Source organism: Hydra viridissima, unplaced genomic scaffold (genome assembly GCF_058129835.1).
Source record: "Hydra viridissima isolate aposymbiotic clone 2 unplaced genomic scaffold, HvirCarnegie_v1 scaffold_23, whole genome shotgun sequence".
Classification (NCBI taxonomy): Eukaryota; Metazoa; Cnidaria; class Hydrozoa; order Anthoathecata; family Hydridae; genus Hydra; species Hydra viridissima.
The window spans coordinates 62,719-85,213 of NW_028324322.1; the positions used below are offsets into that span (position 1 = coordinate 62,719).

At 29.6% G+C, this 22,495-nt stretch overlaps 2 pseudogenes; both read right to left on the reverse strand.

The window, feature by feature from the left end:
- Window positions 1-1,815: 1,815 nt before the first annotated feature.
- LOC149876222 (uncharacterized) lies at window positions 1,816-5,789 on the reverse strand (annotated as a pseudogene).
- Window positions 5,790-19,238: 13,449 nt separating this feature from the next.
- Window positions 19,239-20,532, reverse strand: LOC149876223 (uncharacterized; annotated as a pseudogene).
- Between the last annotated feature and the right edge of the window lie 1,963 nt (window positions 20,533-22,495).

A 22,495-nucleotide genomic window follows, 5' to 3' on the forward strand; every position in this document is an offset into this window, starting at 1 on the left:
TTCATTAAGGTCATCAGTATCAATTTGATCAGCACTTAAATATATTTTGACCTCACCCGGCAGACATTCAAGCACTTCTTCATTGATTGATAATGAATCAACATTAGTTGGTGTTAAAATCACGCGTTTAGAATAATCATTTTGGTCAGCATATCCAAAAATCTTTTCAACTATGGATTCTTTTTTCTCTAATAATGCACTGATTTGGTATTTCAATGCATCCTTTAAAAGAATCCCCCTCTTTGACAGGTGTTGTTCCATTCCCACGTTTTAGTAGCCATTGGGAAAATTCACCTTCCTCATCTTGTACTCTCATATTTTCAGTTAATTCAAACTTCTGCACACATTGCCAATTCAAAGAACATTTTATACACAATTCTACTATTTCAGCTGGTTGTCCTTTTTTCACAACAGGCAGAATTTGCCTAAAGTCACCGCCAAAAGGAATGATTTTTTCTCCAAACAGAAAGTTGTTGTTGCAAATATCTTTTAACAACCTTTCAATTGCATTTAAGGCATGTTTAGGTTTCATGGATGTTTCATCAAGCAAAAGCAAACTAACTTGTCTTTAGAAATGCCAGTGTATAGAGTTAGGAGTTACATTACATGTGCTATTATCCAATATTGGAACAGGAAGTTTGAATAACCCATGCAATGTAGATCCATTTGTAAGAGTTGCTGCTATGCCAATCCATGCAGCTGTAGCAGATTTCAAGTCCCTACTTATGGTTTCAGCAATTAAATAATTATAAGTAAAGACTTTTCCACTACCAGCTGGTCCATCCATAAAAAACAACCCAGAATGTTGATTTTCTACACTTGGTTGCTCATTCAGTGCAGCAAGGATAGCATTACATACATTTAATTGATTGACATTAAGCAACAGTCTCATTGAATTGGGTTATTTTTATACCTTACATACATATTTAAACACATTTTTAAAACAATTATATAACACATATTAACACATGCACAAACAATAAAAAAACACTTTACATTATTATAAAAACACAACGGTAAAGCAACTACAAAGCACTTGTTACCACATACACATACAAATCAAAAAAGTATATAAACAAACAATAAACGTGTGAAAACAAAAGTTTTAAAAATGATGCAAGAAAATTTAAAAAGATTTAAAGTAAACAAAATATATATTTACAAACAATACTCCTTACCCTCTTTTTTTTTTTTTTATAAGAACTGTAATCCTCATTATAATCCTTTAACCTTTACATACAATAACATGTGACATGCCATGTCAGTGTTGGCGCAAAATTTTAATTTATTTTTCTAAATTTTCTAAAAAAGAACAATAATAGTTAATAGCATCACAGAAATTTCAAAGTAGTAATAATTTCAAAGTAGTAATAACCATTTTATGGAAATAGCATTAGTTTAACTTTATATAACATCCATACCCCTATTTTCCTTCTAAAAAATAAAGTAATTAAAATTAGCCCGCTAAAAGACAAACTAAAACAAAATCTAAACGATTTAAAAAATTAAAATCCATTCTACTTAAAATCCTTTCCACTTTATCTTATAAAAATGTAATATAACTATTTCGTATTCTTACTTCAATTATAATATGATCTTAGCGATGATTATTTATCTTAACATGATTTTTTATGTAATATATCTAAACAAATAATTAAAATCCAAAAGAAAAAATTTGTAACTGGCTTAAAAGTCTTTCTCCAATGACCGCGTGCAATTGAAAAACGCGCTCTTTCAAAGCCTAGTAACTAATTCAAAGCCTAGGAGCTAATGACGAAACGACGTCAAACATTGAACATTTCTGTTGGAATTTTATTATAGATAAAATAAGTATTCTTAAGGCTCAGCTCTTCTTCCCAGCTTTTCTACTGAACATAAAGGTTTTTGTATTTCAGATTTTAAACTTGCTAACTCCACAAATATTGCATATTGAAAGCCTGATATAAATAAGTTAGAACTAATTTAATAAAAATTTTTATATAAACTCAATAGAATCATAGGTTCAATACAAGGTTCAATAAATATTATCATACGCCTTTCATCAATTGGTTTAAAGCTAGCTGGTGGTTCATCATAAAAAAAAGTACCACCAATGCCTCTTGGAAAGATTTTTTGAACTGGTTTCACAATCAAATCATATTGACAAACAGATGACTAACTAAATTGATGTTTATTGATTTGATATGATTCTGAAAAACCTAAATCTTCTTCTAAATTTAAACGTTCTCTACTTGATATTTCTGAGTAGATACTGTCTTAGGATGTTATCTAGGAGATTTACAAAATGATATTAAAGAAAATCATGGCGATTCAGCAACTTTTTCAACTGTAATGTCAGGACTACTTTCTGTAATGCAATGACGATTGCCATATGTTTCACTATTACATTTTAAAATTGATAATAAAAGATAAATACACAAGACTATTATTTTAATAAGGTACTTGCAATAAAGTACCTAAATAAAGAAAACTGACAAAACTAATTTTAAAAAACCATTTTAAAGTTTAAAAGCATGTGTATTAAATTTACAAAATACCTGTTTCTTGAAAATCAGAATTTGAAGACTCAGTGTCGAACATCATCCAAATACCACACATCTCCTTTGTTCTCTTGTCAAGAATTATTTTTAGTAATATATATTCTCCCCACCCTTTATCAGGTGAAACCCAATTACTAATATAATAGTTTTTTTTTTTTTTTGTCTTTCGGAGGCCAATATACAACACTTTCGAGTTCATCTACCCAATGCACAGGTACGGTCATTTTCTGTTGTTTAATATCTTCAATGACAATGTTTTTACTTTTAGCCCAATTTTTATTGGGCTAAAAGTAAAAACAAAAAAATTAGAAATCTGACCCCATGGATTTTATGATGTCAACATATAAGATTGTTTATTATTACAGTTAATATAAATAAACAGACTTTTTATAATAAAATATAAAAATATAAAATTTATTAGTAATATTTGTAACGAATTATTTGCTTTAAAACTGTTTCTCATTAAACTTACCTTGTATTCGCTCTTGAAAAGGAGACTTCTATATTCCTTTAACGGGGCTTCTTTGCTTTTGACATTGAATGATTTGTGAAATAATTGTGCGGTTAAACATTAAAACAAATTTTGCTTTTTTAAATTTTATTTCATTTTCATGGAATTTGTACTCTATACTCTGTACAATGAAATTTTTTTACTAATCGAATTCTATTGAAAAATTCTTAATTAAGGTCTATTTTTTGTCATGGATAATGACTTTGAAACAATAGACTTTCAAAAGTTGCGTTTTGACGTTTTCAAAACAGAAAATATTTTATTTGCGAATGATTTATATGAGGGCGATGTTTTCTTTTTAAACAGAAAAGTATTTGACTCAACATATTTTGTTATTAAAACTTTTAACGCTGAACTCCAAAATAACATAGGAAAGTTCACGGTCATGCACATCAACATCAGGAACTTAAATACAATTATCGATAAGCTAAGATACTTTCTTATCGAATGCAAAAGGTCTTTCAAAAAAAAAGAACTTTGGTATTCTTTTGAATGCAAAAGTGTTTTTTCTTCGGAATGCATAAAATTATCGCTGTTTTGAATCGCGGATAGTGACATTATGTACCAGCGCCTATAATTGTATTGGGTTATGATCGTTTCCTTGTGACTGTTCTTGTTTCTTTAATATTCATAATTAAGAGCAGCTCCTTAACTTTTGAAGTAAGCTGTGAAAGATTCATATATATATATATATATATATATATATATATATATATATATATATATATATATATATATATATATATATATATATATATATATATATATATATCGTTTGATGTAGTGTTGTATTAAAATAATACAAAGCACTTGTTTTGATTATATATAAATTTCAAAACAGAGCGATTTATAATTACAATTAAAAACGATAAAGAAAAAACTTTTATTATGGAACTTTAAGTTTCATGCCTAACGGCAATCATCAGCCATATATTACAAAATTAAACGTTAAAATTACATTTATAATTACGGTGGCGTGGGTTCTAATGACTCCATGCAAACAAAATCTTAAAAGTATAATGTGACGTAAACGTAAAGTGAACCAGGATCAATCTTCGGTATCAAATGAGGAAATAAGGAACTTATTCTTGTGCCTGCACTTCGAGACCATTTCACTCCTTGTATAAAGTAGGTTATCTCCTTTGTACATCAAAATTTGAAACTTCTCGTTCAAACAAAGGTTACAAACTCTTGATGCTGGGTTGTATGGTTTGCATTTTTTAATAATTTTCCATCAGATAAAAGGCGTGAAGTTTTTTTCTTTTAATTTCCATACCTTCTTTGATAGCTCTGTATCGTTCTTGTACATAACTGCATTAAAGGATTTTTGTGGTTAGCATACCGAGCTTTGAACGATGTTTCGCTAAGTCCTATATACACTTTTTCTTTATATTCCGGATTGTTCGAATATACGGTGGCCTGATAAACGATGTTGTTGGAAAGGCAACGGTTGTTCATTGAACATTTCGATTTGTCAGTGCAGTTGCATTTTATTTCATTAGTTTTTGCCTCATTTTGCAAAATGTTTTTGTTGTGAGAGTTAATAATTGATTTTATACTTGGCATGCAAGAATAACTAATTTTGATTGTGTTTCTATTAAATATTTTACGAAGCCTGTGGTGAACTGGGAAGTGGAGGTCGATGAGGTTCAAAAAACATTTACCTATTTTTGTAACAACATTTGCACTGAAAGGAGGATTATACCAAATTATCTTACGTTGATGGTTGCCGTTTGTTGATTTTATACTTGGATGGTACGCAAGTTCGCAATTGTAACCCGATTTTTTCAAGGCTTCTTGATAAGGAGGAATACTTTCTTTAAAAATCGCTTCACTTCACGATGCTGTGATAATCTTAGTTCAATAGTTTTAGGAATACTTTTTATTACACTCGGTGGATGATTAGAACTAGTATTTATATAATTCAGTATGTCATCTGATTTGCGATATGGTTGAAAAGAACCATCGTTAAGATTTAGTGTTAGATCGAGATAGTTGACTATTTTCAAATTGCATTTAATAGAGATAAGAAGATTATTATTTTTAAAAATTTGTACAAAATGTTTCTTTATTCTCTCCATTTCCTGACCACTTTTGTTCCTAAACATAGCTAATCCATCATCTCGATATATACCGAAAATGCTTTTTTCATAAAACTGCGAGATTTGATGCAAAATAAAAATTCCCACTAATTCGCAAATCTCTGCGCCATCATAGGCCCCCATGGTGACGTCAAATAATCCCCCCTTTTTCTTAATCCAAGCAGATCCATTGCTAAATAATAATGATTTCCTTGCATGGTGTATAAATCTCTTTTGTTCGCTATATATTGTTAGATGTTGCTCTGCAAAAGTTATTGCGCTTTTTAGTAGGTTTTCATTAATTGATAGATAAAAATCATTAATATCAAAGACTAAGAACTTACAGAATTGCTTTTCATTTATGGTTTGAAACCAATCTATAACATTTTGAGTGTTTTGCCATTGGTTCAAAAGTAGTTTCTTTCTTAGCTCGGAATTGATGTTGGATAAAATAGATTTTGAAATTCTTCCAATCTCATTTTTAGCAGGATTAATAAGTTTAACAGTTGGATGATCTAGGAAGTTCTCATTATGCTCTTTTAGGGTTATGAAACAATCTGCAGTTCCGTTAATTTCGATTTTATTGTATACATCATGGTTAATTAGGATTTGTTTACCTTGTTTATTTATTTGATCTTTGAGTTTAGGGTCTGCCATTTTATACGTGGAAGTAATTGCATTAGTAAGGAGATGATTGTATTGTTCTTTGGGTAGTTTGTACATGTTTGATGTTTTGTCGGCTAGAGTTAAAGTTTTTTTCGAGGTTCGTATAGATATTATATCGTTTGCTATTTTTTCTTGAAAAAGGTTGTTGTTTTTTGAACATCTTTCAAAGCTCGGTATGCTAACCACTTAAAATCCTTTAATGCAGTTATGTACAAGAACGATACAGAGCTATCAAAGAAGGTATGGAAATTAAAAGAAAAAAACTTCACGCCTTTTATCTGATGGAAAATTATTAAAAAATGCAAACCATACAACCCAGCATCAAGAGTTTGTAACCTTTGTTTGAACGAGAAGTTTCAAATTTTGATGTACAAAGGAGATAACCTACTTTATACAAGGAGTGAAATGGTCTCGAAGTGCAGGCACAAGAATAAGTTCCTTATTTCCTCATTTGATACCGAAGATTGATCCTGGTTCACTTTACGTTTACGTCACATTATACTTTTAAGATTTTGTTTGCATGGAGTCATTAGAACCCACGCCACCGTAATTATAAATGTAATTTTAACGTTTAATTTTGTAATATATGGCTGATGATTGCCGTTAGGCATGAAACTTAAAGTTCCATAATAAAAGTTTTTCCTTTATCGTTTTTAATTTTATATATATATATATATATATATATATATATATATATATATATATATATATATATATATATATATATATATATATATATATATATATATATGTCTTGAAAAGTTGAAGAACCAACATAAAAAAATTAATGATGACGAAACGAAGAGCCAAAAGGAGATTTTTCTTGATGCGTTTAAGGCCTGAAAATAAAACAAAATGTTAACCGTACTATTTTTAACAATATCTTCATATTTATTATTTTCCAAATATCTCATACTTTTTTTACAAAGATTTTAATTACTAAAAGTTATACTGGAATGAGTTGTGTTTATAAGATTTTGGTATAAGAATAAGACATTGGCATTGGCATTGCTTGTGAGGTGTTTGAGGTGTGATCAAACCATATAGCTTCGTTTGGTTTACCCACGATTGTTGCGTGCACAAGTTCAAAACCTCTTCTAAGTCCTGTATTAAATATACTCAAATCCTATATGGCAATAATTATATTAACTGTTTATATTTATTATTAAGGTTATTATTAATTCTTACTGATTTGTTTATTTCCAGTGGTGTTTCTTTGTCCATTATCTTTTCTATTTCGTTTGCTGCATTTGTTATTTCATCGTTTTCTTCATCGCTTATTTCTATTATTTGCTTTTTCTTTTTGGTTGGTGGTTCTTCGTTAGCCATAGCTGATGTGCATTGCCTATTTTCATCTTCTGCTGTTAGTAAATCATTTAGTTCACTGTCTGATAAAGGTTTTAATTCTGCAGCTTCTTTTGCGTAATTGTTAGCTTCGATAGGATCTTCTACAGTATAAGATAGTTGCATCATTAATTCATATGCTTCTTGTTGATTGTTTGCACTTTCCAACATATTCTTTAAGTCTTTTATATGTTTCTCCTTTGCTTCTTTTAGTGCTTTTGAAACTTCAACTTTTTTTGATTTTTTAACCAATTTTGTGTTAGGCATTTTGATGTACAGTTACTGTTTAATCGGAGCGTGTATTGCTGTTTTAGGGCGAGTATTTGTTTTTATACTGTTGTTTTTAATCCTTTTTTTCTATTAGTTGGAAACTGGTTTTATTCTTGTTATACTTGATAATACGAAATATTTACAAATTCTATACCGTCCATCCGACCATCCATCCGGGCCCACCGCCCATCCCCACCGACCGTCCGCAAATTTTTCCGCAAATGTTTAAATATTTCCAACGAATAAATACCTGCACCTTATAGTTGCCTTTGTTTGAATTCAGGGTGTTGTGTAATCATCATTATTATCAAAACTCTGACTTGAACCACTGGAGACCTGAATTCATTTTTCTTTCCTTTTCTTTGTATGTACAGAAGAATAGGCTTCGCATCTAAAATTGACTTCAAGCAAAAAAACATACTATTCCAGCGTGTCTTGACAAAGCTTTGAATTTTATGAAGTGGTCCTTTAAACAAATATTTTTTTCAAGTGCGCTGCAGTGGCCTCCATTTGGCCTGCAATCTTGGGTGAGTTTCGAAGCAAATAGGAAAGCGCTTTTGCTTTTTCGAACCAAGGACTGGCTTTAAGTCCAGCCAAGCAGACCAGATTTAACCGATGGTTGACACAGGAAACTGATGAGACTGATGATGAGTTTTTTGAAAAAGCCTTCACATTGGCGGCAGCAGCATCATGAGTGAGAAAAATTTCACAACCATTGGGCAATTGACTTTGTAAATCCTGAGTTAAACTAGAAGAATAAAATAATAACATTGTAAAAATAATTAAACACAAAAATGTTAGAGGCACATTGGTGCAGTAGCATAGCGAAACGGGGGTAAAGGGCCTTTTCCTCAGAGCGTAAACAATTAAAGAGGCGCCAAAAAAAAAAGCTCGTCTTTTCATAAAAAGCTTTTTTCTAAAAAAATTTATTTTTTTGTTATAAAAAAGCCCTTTCTTGCTATTTTGGACACGGGCGCTAAATACCCTCGCTATGCCACTGCATTGTGAATACCAAAGTCTATATATCCTGCTATAACTATAGTTTCCATCAAAAGATCAACTAGGTCTCAAGAGGACGACAGAGTAAGTTGCCCTGGGCCTTATTCATCTCTATGGGCCTTGTCCTGCTAATAACAGACCTTGGGTCCTACATTTAAGCGGTGTAAAATTTTTTTTTTGTTTGAATAAACTTTTTAAGTCTCTACGAACGAGAAACTTTTTAAGTCTCTACGAACGAGAGCGTTAAAAAGCTTAATTTTATATTATACCGCTATTTTATAAGTATTAGTAGATTTTCTGTCAAATTCCAATTTAAAAAAGTTGCCAAACAACTTTTTTAAATTGGAATTTGACAGAAAATCTACTAATACTTTTTAAATTATAATTTAAATTGTTAAAGAAATCAAAAAATAAAATATTTTTTACTGATATAACCAATACCATTCAAATTTTGCCCAAAATCATTGCATTAAGTACTTACTCCGAGAAGATTTTTTGTAAGTTTTCAGCAGTCTGTGGCACATCAGTTGGCTCACAACACCACAAAAATCTCCGTATTTGGTAGTTGTTGTTGATGTAATGGTCTGTGATGGAATTATACTTGTCTCATGCTGGAGAGGACCATCCATCAGTGGTGAAACCAATGCGCATAACCATTTTGATCTCGGAAAAGACGATGTCTTTCACAGCTTTTTTGGCAGCCTCATATACAATGGGAAGTTTATTTTGAGCGTAGGTCCTTGCCGAACGAAGTGTGTACTAAAAAAAATTTAAAATATTTTGAATCACAATAACACCTGGTATTTGAAGCTTACTTTACTCGGGTTATTGTTAGCATAAATATTGGAATAGAACTCTAATATACCTGTGGACAAATTGCGTGAAACATTTGTTGAATCGATGGGAGTTCCATAAAGTGAAATGAAACATTGGAGTTTGCAAGGCCTAGACACACTTCATAGTCAAATCTTAATTGCATAGGATCTTGCGACTTCAGCTTAAGAAAATGTGTTGGCTTTCTGAATTTCCCGCGTTGTTGAAAGTAACTACCAGCTCCAGTTCCTAGATATATTTTTAATTGCTGTTATCACAAGAGCTTCAACTCCTAAAAGCAGTTTTGCCAGTTTTCAGAATCATTAAGTTTTAAAAAATGATTACCTCCTATTGATGCCAAGAACTCAAGTTTTTCCCCAGAAGTGGCTTGTTGAGACTTTATTTCTTCCTTCTGCCGCAAAACTTCATTATACACAGTTTTGTGTTTGCGCTTGAGGTGTGACTTCATGCCAGTTGCAGAAGCATTTGGTCTAGCGATTCTGTTAGAGACGACATCTGGACATAACTTGCATTTGACTTGTGAAACATTTTTTGAAGTCGGTTCAACATCTTCAAAGTTATTCCATCAGAGTTTTTGCCTTTTGCGACCAGGTGGGAGTCTAGTTTCTGCAAATTGAAAAGAAATCATTTACAAGCTCAAAAAGTAACAATGCCAACTTTATAGCTAGTATTACTTAGTCTAGTTTAGGATCCCCATTTTACAATCTTATAATATAACTTAAAGTTGAACAAAACAATTTTAATTACTGCTTGGAGCCTATTTAAAAAAATTACTCTGGGTTATAAATCATATTAATTCAAAAAAAGAGAAAAAAATAAACAAAAAAAACTATACCTGCCATTTTGTGGTTCAACATTTGATCCTAAGGCAAAAAATGTGTCTGATACTAGATGCAAAATCTAAAAGAGTGAAAATAATTTTAAATTGTAAATATTTTTTTGCCGGTTTTTTACATTTTTATGTTTACAAACTTAGAGTGTGTAGTTGCAAAAATTGTGTGACACTGCTTTTTTGAGAAAAAAATTGAGCCACACAATTTTTGTGCAAAAAAACTTTAAGTACTCTCTTAAAATTTGCGCTTTTGAAATTTAAGACTTCAGGCTTAACACTGTGAAGAAACAATTCCTTCACAAACTAAAAAAAAAATGAATCATAAAACGTACCTTTTTACTGCACCTTTTTGAATCGGGTAAAATCGGGTAAACGTACCTTTTTACTGTACCTTTTTGAATCGGGTAAAATCGGTTGTACCCGAGAATGAACCACAAAATATTTAAGATTTTATTTAATAATATACTATATAAATTACAACTAATATAATTAATGAAATTCTGTAGAGTTTTGGTATATTCTTTTTACAACACAGGACTTTACTTATAAATAGTTTTATTAGAAATTTCTCGAATTTTAATTTGCTTATTCAGGATAAATTCGTAGCAATAAGGTTTTTAGTTTCCGCTCATTGTTGTATTTTATTGGTACTATTACGTGAGGCATACGTTTGCAAATATTCTTTTGATAATTAATCCGTACCAAATTTTATGTTGAATCGCTCTTAGGTCTTCCGAATCCCTTTCATTTGCAGAAAAATGGTGGTTTTCTTTTTTTTGATCGCGTTAACTTTGATTTTCAATATCTAAAGTTGCCCAATTTACCATTCTGGCTCCCCTTCCCCTCCCATTATTTTTCAGTAAAATAGATATTAGTTGTACCCTATTTCAAGGGTACAAGGGTATATAGTCGGCAACTGGACTATTAAAACATTAAATTTTGACAGTAAAATAATTATTTTTATTACAATAACTATATTGTTATTGTAAAGACGAATTACAATACAATATTTATTGTTATTGTAGTGGGTCATTACAATACTTTTTTTTTTTCAGATATTGTTATTGTTTTATAAAAATGAATTGCAATACAATATTTATTGTTATTGTATTACAGAATTACAATAGTTGTAAATCACAAGTATTGTTATTGTTTCTAAATTAAGGTAATACATTAACAATAATTATTGCTACTGTTATTGTTTTTATTACAATTACAATAGTCCTAACCCTATATATATATATATATATATATATATATATATATATATATATATATATATATATATATATATATATATATATATATATATATATATATATATATATATATATATATATATATATATATATATATATATATATATATCTGTGTGTGTGCCACCGAAGATATAGGAAAATACTTATATGGCTATAGTGAAGATTAAAAAAAGTAAAAGTATTGAAAAACATCAAAAACCAGAAAAACAATTATAACAGTAATAATAATAACAATAATAATAGTAATAATACTAATATTACTAATAATAATAATGATAATATTAATAATAGCAATAATAATAATAATGATAATAATTAATATAATTCTAATAATGATAATGATAATGATCATCATGAGAATAATAATAATAGTAATGATAATTATTATTGTTATTATATATATATATATATATATATATATATATATATATATATATATATATATATATATATATATATAAACACTACCTACTCATTATTAGACTCAAACTCAATTTTTAGCTTTTTGTCTTTTTTGTGTGTCTAAAATGCAATACAAGCAATCGCAACTGAATTTTTTTGTTACATAATCTATATATAATTACATACAAAGCATATTAAGAAACTTAATACTTGGTGGTTAGTCCTTTTGACTCTATAAGAGCTTTTACACGCCTGGGCATACTATTTATGGATTTTGAGATCAATGCTTTAATTTCAGGATCTCGAACCCATGCATCAATCAGTTGTTCTGTAAGCATCTGTTTACTCTTATTTTTTCCGCACTGATTTTACGTTTTACTAGCTCTCACAGATTTTCAATAAGATTCATATCTGGAGAATTACCAGGCCAATCAAGAAACTCAATACTCTCATTAGCAAGAAATGTCTTTATGGATTTTGCAGTATTGCATGGAGCACCATCTTGCATAAAATCTATTTTTTCACCAATAGGAAACCACTCTCGTATCTGTTTAATCAGGGTGTTCTGTAGGACATTCTTTTGCTGATCTTGCTTCATTGTCCCTTGTACAATGTAAAGTTATATTAATAATTAAATATTAATAATGATCATCAATACTATCTGTAGCCGATACTTGCAGATGTTTTGTTATTTGATATTTAGTTGCAACAACCATGTGCAAAGAACATTCTTTGTCTGTTGAAAGATTTTTAGTAGCAGTATCAAATGGTGTTAACACTGCGATTACATCTTTCAATAAAGTCTTGTTCAAATCGAATAATTTTCTTTGAAGTTTTTTATCTTGTTCTCTTGCTGAAAAAGTTATATCTTCAATATTTGTCAACACTGATTGCAACATAGTGAGTTGAGAATTCCACCTTGTTGAAACAGATTGCTTAACCGATGTTTGTAGTTCATGTTGAATTTTTGAACGTTTTATGTGTCACTATTTTCTTGCATGTTCCAATAAGACTAATGATTTCCAAACCGAAGCAGGGGCATCTTTCACTTCTAGACCATGAACCAAAACCAAATTTAGGTTGTGTCCACAGCATGGAATCCAAATTTGATCTTTAAAAGCAGCTTTAACATTTCAGCCATTGTCAGTTACATAATAATTGTCACTTTGCCATGCTCCCATTTCTTCTAGAATTTCTTTGGTAACGGATTTAATATTCTCAGCCAAATGCAATAATAAAATATTTATGAAACGTTAATTAAAATAAAAAATACAAGATTGACATTACCAATGACATTCAAATGAGATATTAATTGATGAAAGCTTTGTGAAAAGTTATTACAATAAACTACGTTTTAAATTGACAAGAGAAGAGAATCGACAAGCCAAATAAGTATTTATGAAATCATGTGGTTTAACTTAAGTAAAGAAATATTTATTAAACCATTTCGTTTTAAAAAAGACATATTTGTAACCAAGTGGTTTTAAAAAAGAAATACTATTCAAATCATGTGGTTTAATATTAATAAAGAAATATTTTTAAAACCATTTCGTTCAAATAAATAAATATTTTAGAAACCCTCAAGTATTTAAATCAATGAAAATTGTAATAATCTCACCTGTGTGTTTTTCTTCCATTGATCTTGTTGCAATGATGTATGAGTACAATTTCCATTGGTCTTTGATATAGATTATTGTAATTGTGATGTATGGCATTGTTGTCTGTACGTGTGTCCACAAATCAGTCGTTACAGAAAAACGTTTCTGCTTCTCAAACACTTTTCTAAGTTCAGCTCGTTTCTTTTCTGATTCAGTATAAACATGACGAGAAACAGTTCGAGCAGAAGGAAGAATATCATCAACAGAAACATTTCCATGTTTAGCTCCAATTGAAATTAATTTCTCTGCAAATTTTCTAAAACCAACACCTTCTACAATTGAAAATGGCCGAATGTCAGAAGCACACATGTTCGAAATTACATTAACCAGCTCAGTTTTTTCTGTAGTCGATATTTTTTTAACAGTTTCAGAGGTTGACACAGCAAACCTGGTTATTTTTGGCGACTCTGTTTTCCCCACACACGATTTTATGTGAGTTTTCAAACCACTTGTACCATCTCGAGATTTCCATTTTAGTACAGCCTTACACTTCGAACAAAGAACGTGCTCACATTGTCAACATTCACCTTTAATAAAAACGGCCAAACATCGCTGGTTCCCGGATTTTCAACGTAACTTAAACTATCATCGTTTTTTGAAATAAGTTTGCTTAACTTTAATTTAACCATTTTATGTATCCAGGTGACAAATTAATAACCGTTACCGCGGAAATAAATTCAGATCTGTTACTGCTACCGCTGTATAACCGAGCCCATTATTACCGTTACCGCGGAATTACCGTATTTTTTTTTCCATCCCCGCGGTAAGCGCGGTTTTACCGCAATTCCCGTTACCGTGTCACACTCTAGTAGATTCTTCGCTGAATGCAACCTGAATATAGCAATAATTATTGATGTTTAATAATATTTAAAGTATTAGTTAAATCAATTGGGGAAAGATATTAATCCAAAAGTGTCTTTTGAAAACTTGTAATAATAAAATATTATTTAAGTTTCAGGAAAGAATAAATGGAAAATCTACCTTATTCCAGTCATCCTGAGAAAAAGAAGAGTGTTTTTTAGCCCAAGCAAGACGTTTTTTAATCATCGCAGTGGTAAGTTTTGGTTTCTTCAGTGGCTTTATGCACTTGAATCCTAACTCGTAACTTCGCCTTCTTAAAGATCCAAGTGAAATGTTGATTTCTTGGTCCTTCAAAACGCTTTTCTTTTTTTTTTTCTGGCATCTTTTGATTTTGCTCAATAACTTTTTTGATCTTTCTATCATCTCTAGCACTTGTTATTCTTTTTCGGCCACAGCACACTACGGTTTCTGAGAAGCGTTTTTTTGGCATAAATTAATAATTTCAATTTAAAGACAAAATAGCTAATAATTTTTATTTCTAAAGATTGGCAATATGTTCCATATATTTCATAACTAAATTTTATATGATTTCATAACTAAATTTTACATGATTTATATATATATATATATATATATATATATATATATATATATATATATATATATATATATATATATATATATATATATATATATATATATATATATATATATATATATATATATATATATATATATATATATATAATATATATAAATATATTTAATATTTAGATATATTTTATTTATATCTATTGTAAAAAATATTATTAGATGAATTCATATTCAAAAAATAAGTTAAATTTTAACTAAATTTTATTATCCAATGTAATTAAATCTAAATAGTTTACGGTAATTAAGTCCTCGTCGGAAATTGCATCGTCATAGTCGTCATCGCTTTCACTACCCTATTCGCTTTCGCTATGTTGATGTTGCGAGGTATTAGATGGTATTTCTGTAAACTTATCACCTCAGAAGGAAGAGGTAACTTAAGATGAATCGGAATTCTAAGGATCTATGAAAAACAACTTCTAGATTTTTTTCTCTGCTGGTTTTACGAGCATGAAGTTGTCTCTTATGTTTAAAAACTTTGTCTGGCTTCAGACCCTTCTTTACCAAAATAATCTAATGGTAGTGCTGTATTTTCTAGAATTTGTCAACCATTTATTGAAACTTTATGAGCAGTTGCAGGCATCGGATACCAAGGCTATTTAGACATAAAATGTTTTGCCGTATCAAAACAACATTTTTCAAATTTATCTAAATTAATATGATACTGGGAAGAAATATCATCTCGGCTATAATTTCATTAGTATTAATGGATTCCATACACTGAAAAATCACTTTTTGTAATTGTACAAAACGTTTCACTGTATGCTCTAACAAATTCTTTAATGGTATTTGTGCAATGATATCGGAAATTGATATACCATTTGGTCTACATGCTGATTTACATTTCCAAATCTCTTTGTAATCTGAATTTATTTTACAATTTTTGATAACTCCTTGTTTAATGTTTTGATACTGTTGTTTAATTAACCCTTTATTGGTCGAATATTGAAAAAACTATTAAAAAAATTCTTTAAATAATTTTTTTTAAGGAATATTACAAAGATATGAAAAAACAATATATATATATATATATATATATATATATATATATATATATATATATATATATATATATATATATATATATATATATATATATATATATATATATATATATATATATATATATTCAAATACAGTAACACCTAAATTTTAATTTGTTGCCGTTTGGCAACATTGAACGATAAAGGTAATAGATAAAAATTTTTAAAAAGATTGCTTTCATGCTTTTATGTTTAAATATGCTAGCAAACTATATATAGAACTTATAAAATAAAACTCGTTCACATTACATGATATTTTCAATCATAAAATAATTACTACATCGAGAAACATACTTAGCTCAACAAGGAGTGTCAGGGGAGGGGGGGAGGTGCAAAGGTCAATTTGATTATGTAAAAATCAAAGAAGCTTTTTTATTTTTAAAACTATCTTATATAAAAAGAGAACCTAATCTAAGTTTTAAAAATGACATCTTTTGATCTTAAAAACTCTGTGCTTAACATTCTTTTTTATGAAATTCTTGAAAACAGTTTTTCCCGCCTGTCAAACATAAACATAATTTGCACTTGGTGCAGTATACACGACTGTAACCAGTCAAACAATATCTGTACCGATTCTTATTTTTGTAGAACTCCAGCCAATTATTCAACAAATCATAGAGTACATCACTAATTGGTATTGGCACAAAAAGCTGAATGACTAAAAAATACTGTCGCTATTGTTTAATGTTGCCATACGGCAACAATTTTATTTGCCCCAGTTATACCCCAATTCAGCTTTATACACAAAGCCTAATTTTGACATTTAAAACAACTATACACTTGTAATAATTAAAAAATAAAAGGAGGGAAGAGTTTCAATTGATTATCAGTTGAGTAGGGCTAAAGGTTGCATGTACTTTTTGCTTACAAAAGTAACCCAAAAGTATGGAAAGTTTACCCCAATTTCAATTAGCGCAACAATCACAACATTGACTAGAAGAAGAAAAACAAAGTTGGATATATGTAAAATCATCACTAAATTGATAATTTATGGAACAGGAATCAATTAGAATCAATTCAATGTTTTTGTTGCCATATGACAACAGTGAACAATAAAGGGTTAAATTAGAATCCAAAATTAACTATAATGCTTCTTCGGCTGTATAACGTACTGTTTCTTTTTTTTGGTGAAAATATAGTTTTTTTAATTTTAGTTGGCCGAGATGGACTTGTGTTCAATTCTTTTAGAAACAATGCTAAATCACATTTCTTTTGCTGACGTGAAGCCATACCTGCTGCTTGTAATATAAGAGTTGTTTCGTGTAAATATCCCGGCACAACTTTGATACTTCCAATCTCTTGGCCCGATCCGATATTTCGGTATATGATAACCTTGGTCGTCCAGAAAATGTTGATGGAATTGATTGACTTAAAGATGTTGATGGAATTGCATCATCAGTAAATGTAATTTCTCTTTTCAACCAATCTGAATTTTTACTTTGAATTGGCATAATGTTCTTTGACAATCTGACCATTTTCGTTCAAAAGAATTGCACGAACGACATATTTTCTTTTGAATATTATTGCTAATAACTACTGTTTCATCATTTCCAACTATTTAAATGACGTGCTCAAAAACGTTTGACTTTTTTTCATTTACATCTTTCTTTTCCAGCCATACATTAAATAAATCCTCACATTTGAAACAGAACATCACTGCAAAAAAACATGAATATTTTTAATTGGGGCAACTAGGGGCAAGTTTTGAAAATTGGAATATATACCTGAATATTACCAAAATTCAATCGTGTAAAAATATTTTTGGAGAAGTACGGAGATTTTTTTAAAAGTCAAATCAAAGTTTTGAAAAATGTCAAGAAAAAAAAAAATTCTATACGCGCGCTTATTTCTTTTATATAATTGATATAATAATGCAGTATTTTAATTTAATTAAATAATTTTTAAAAGTATATACCTGTATAAAAATAATTTTCTTTACAGCAATCAAAAATGTTAATTATTTCAAAAGTTATGTATTATCAAATTCACAGCTCACTTTACGCTAGCTCACTGCAAACTAGGCTGAGATTAAATTTAACCTCAACTTGAGTGCATATTAAAAACAAACTAGGCAATTAATTTAAAAATAGACCACGTTTATTATCACTTTGATGGGTATACTTTAAGGTACCACATAAAAAAAATCTTTTTTAGAACTTAAAAAAAATGGGTTTTTGCCAAAAAATCGGGTCTCAGAAACCATAGTGCAGCACCCTGTTTGCTGTGCTTCTAATTTGACCGCCATATTGAGTTTAGAATTTATTCTTCTAACTGTAGCCTGTGAGACTTTGACAAATTTGGCAACATTTCTTTTACTGTGATTAGTTTCTTGCAGAAGAACAGCTACTTTAGCTAATTTACGTAGGGAAACATCACTAGCTTTACCCGTTATTAATCCTAAAACCACAACAACATTTAATAAGTTGTTATATGACAGGGATACTTTAAAAAAACACTTAAAAATAACTGAAATTTTATTATTTGAGTTATTGAACTAAACATTAAAAGTAGATATAGATAATTAAAAAGTTTTGCTTAGCATATGCAACAGCTTACTAATTACAAAGCCATCTTTTACCGGTAAATAAACACATTTGTTAAACAAAATATCTTTATGCTTAACTTTGACAGCATGTCGAACATTACTTCTTAAGAAATATACATCTCTATTCTTTGAGTTTAAAAAGTGTGTAAAGTAGTTATCCATAAAATCTTTTCTATAATAGAAGCACGAGTATTGATCATTCCCTAAATTAACTTTTATGAAAATCACACCATGTTTGGTTAAGAAGCAACCATCTTTTAAGTTGGTATTAATTTTGGTTTTTTTATTGCTCAAACCTAATAAAAAGATTGATTTCATCAAACCTTTTACATATTTGGGATAAAGGATTATGTTTAAATCAAACTAATTTTTTAATCTGCTGCAAGAAATTTTCAAACGGAAAAGCAGATAAACTGTTAAGCGGAGCATTGTAAAATGCAACATCATCACATATATGCAGAAGACTATGTATGTTATAAACACAAAATAATTGACCAAGTATTTCAGTTGAGTTTATAACAAAGTATTTAATCAGGCGACGAGCATTCTCTAAATTTGATCTTTGAAACTCAGCATTACTATCACATAAAATCCGTATGGATATCGATAAGCTTAAGAAATGTTTATAAGTACGCAAATCAATGATGTCTTTTTATACAATTATGCCATAATATAATAAAAAAGAACGTAATTCTGTTGCTTTCCATCTATCTAAATCAGAGAGACCTAGGCTGTCTACCAAAATCGCTGGGCAATTTTCCATTTAGCTGCAATAAACTGTTTGAAATTTGGTCTAACATGTTTAAAGAAATTTTTCCCTGATTATTTCCTTTAATCCTACACTTAAAAAATATATAGATTTCTCCGAGTAACTTCTATACAAACAAGGTGCATATAGTCCAAAGTAAACATGTTTATAAAATGACATGTTTATAAAATGACATGTTTATAAAATGACATGTTTATAAAATGACATCTTCCATTGTGATCTCTGTCAGCATAAGTATAATCAAGAAATTCGATATTTGTACGCAAATCTACATTTACTTCTATATGAAAAAAAACAATTCGGTTTAATATACATCTTCCAGCAATAGTACATCGTTCACAAGAATAATAACCGGTATGATTAACTACATCTTTTAATAAGGAGCGAGCAGGGGCATCACAAATAAAAGCATAAGTTTGAACAATGTAACTTTTGTCATTAACTACAAACGGAGATCTTGTTATTATTTTAATTCATCTGAAAAATCTTTTAAAAATAAATGACATTTAGGTTTAATTGATCCACAATACATTCCAATCAAAAACGGATTGTAACCTTTAATGAGACCAACATAAGGCCACAGCTGTGTACAGCTGTATTTGTACAGTGGTAAACCATCTATATTAAAGCTTAAAGAAATACTAACATCAAGAATTAAATAATAAATTATTTGATTAGTGATCTGGTTTTTTTAATCCAAAGTATATATAATTTCCACTATCAACATTTTTGGAACAAATACTTTTTGTTTTTAATAAGGTTCTACAATCCGATGGCACTTTAAACTCATATTCAAAAAATATAGCTAAAATTTCATTAGTGCATCGTTGCGTACAGCTGTTTTTAAGTGACCATTCCTTATTTTTTGAGCATAAGACTAAATCATATTCTATTTCATTATCAGGTATCACACATCTAGAGTCAGAAAGACTGTTACTATTTTCCTCAAGTGCCGAATTTTGAGATAAATTATGATACTTAAGATCATCACTCTGAGATTTTGGTAACTTAAACTCGTCAAAATTTGGTTCAATTAAATCATTAATAAATTCCGTTTCTACTTCAACAGTCGGATAATTATTGCTTTGGGAAACTAAAAAATTTTGAGGATTATTTACAAACTTTTCTTGAACTGCATTTCGATTTTTTCTCCATACACTAAAATAGTAATTTTTATCTCATTTACATTTTACATATATATGGTTAAAAAACTTAATTCATTTAAAAAAATTAAGTTTATTATAAAAATATGCTTTTAAAAATACCTTGAATTTCGTTGAGATTGTTTGCTTGCAAGTATTTCTTTGCTACTTATTACTGAGAACATATGCACAAAAATCTTTGTATAACATTATATCTATAATTTACAGTGCCAAATAAAAAAACTACAAATTAGAAATTAATAGTTAGAAATGCACTAAATTGTTGTTATAATTGAATAATTTTATTTTAATACTTTATAATAAAATGTTTATAACAAATACTAAAAAATGTAAAACTTCATACAATAAGTAAAAAAATATGGTATCGTATAGCTGTAATAAAGTACATAGATAACTGCATAGCCTATATATTTCTTTTTTGATTATTGTAGTTTGATATATATGTATATATATATATATATATATATATAATATATATATATATATATATATATATATATATATATATATTAGGGATATGACTTTTTTGCAACCTACTAGGCCTGTATCGTAATTCAATGAACTTTTATGTAAAAAGAACGAATAGATGTTTCATTTTGACATATTTTGAAAAAAGGTCACCCCAAAACCAAAAAATCGAATTTTCAATAGGTACACTTTTGTACAGTAAATGAATATTAAAGGCTGAAGATGTTGTAAGAGTCATACTCCTGTTGTTATTTTATTTATTTATGCAACATGTACTGTGATATAACAAAAAACATTATGTGACATATAATTATACATGTATTACAAAATTAACAGTATCAAAGCGTCTAGTACAACAATATACATAACTGTCTGTGTCTATAGGCCTACTGTGTTTAGTACAGGGGTCACATGATGCTCACGTCTCATAAAGAGTCTAGCGCTTATTACTTAGAATGAATCGAAGTTGCAGTTTGTCTTTCTTTCTGCAGGAAGCATACAGGTCTTGCATCACCTTGATTGCACGTTCAGCTATCTGATTACTTCGTGGTATGTCGATGACGGATGGCTCTTTCTTCCAGTGATTTTTGAATGACTGCAATGCCTTTTTGTAAGGCTTCAATACATCAGATAAATTCTTGAAGTCATTGTCATTGTACTTTTGACTACTAAACCAATGTTCTGCCCACTCATATGAAATGAACCTGCAAACCTTCTCCAAATTCTTTCTCGCTTCAGGCATAAGAATGAACGCCAGAATGGCGAGAATGGCTCTTGAGTTCCATCTGGCATTGCTCATATTAGGAATGTTCTGAAAGTGAATCAGAGGGAAGTTTCTTTGTTCTTCATAGAACCTAAACACTCTTGTTAAATGGTACAAAAACTTCATATCGTCTCTCCACCCTGATTTATCAAGAATTTCTACAGTTCCATTCACAAACTTATCCTTCAGTTCATCATACTTATTCAACAGTTCAGACACAAATGGGTATTCAATGTTTGGAGATTTGGTATCACCCCCAAGTTCTTCGTCCATCACCAGACGGAGAATCCTGTCTAGTACGTGATGCTGACAACCGATAAATTGTGGTATTGTGACACCCTTTAATTTAAACATACGTTGCAACTTCACAACAACTCCATTTCTCTTCCCAGTATTGACGTTTGTTGTATCAGTAATGATCATCTTAATTGAATTCCACAAATTGTATTCATCAATAAGTTTGGCAATTTTTTCAGCAACAGTTTCAGCTTTGCCATCTTTTAAACGCAGTGCATCAAGTTTCACGTCAGTTCTTTCATTCTGAAGTACAACTACCTGATATTCCTTATCATCTATTCGTTTGCCGTCAAAGTGTAAGGACCACTGTTCCATTTTAAGTTGTTGTATCATTTCTTTTTTTAATTTACCTGCCTCTTTGAATGTGGACTTGTAAATTGCTGATTGACTTGGAGTTGGAATATCAATACCTTGTTGTGATAATACATTGCATATTTTAGCAGCTTTCTTTGTGGAAACTCCACTTGATGTAACCATACTTACAGCAAATTTACTTTTGTAGTGCTTTCTAGTTTTTTCTGAGTGTCCTCATCATCGTCTTTATCACCGTCGTCGTCTTCATCATCTTCACTCTTACTTTTGCAGTTTTCAGATTCAGT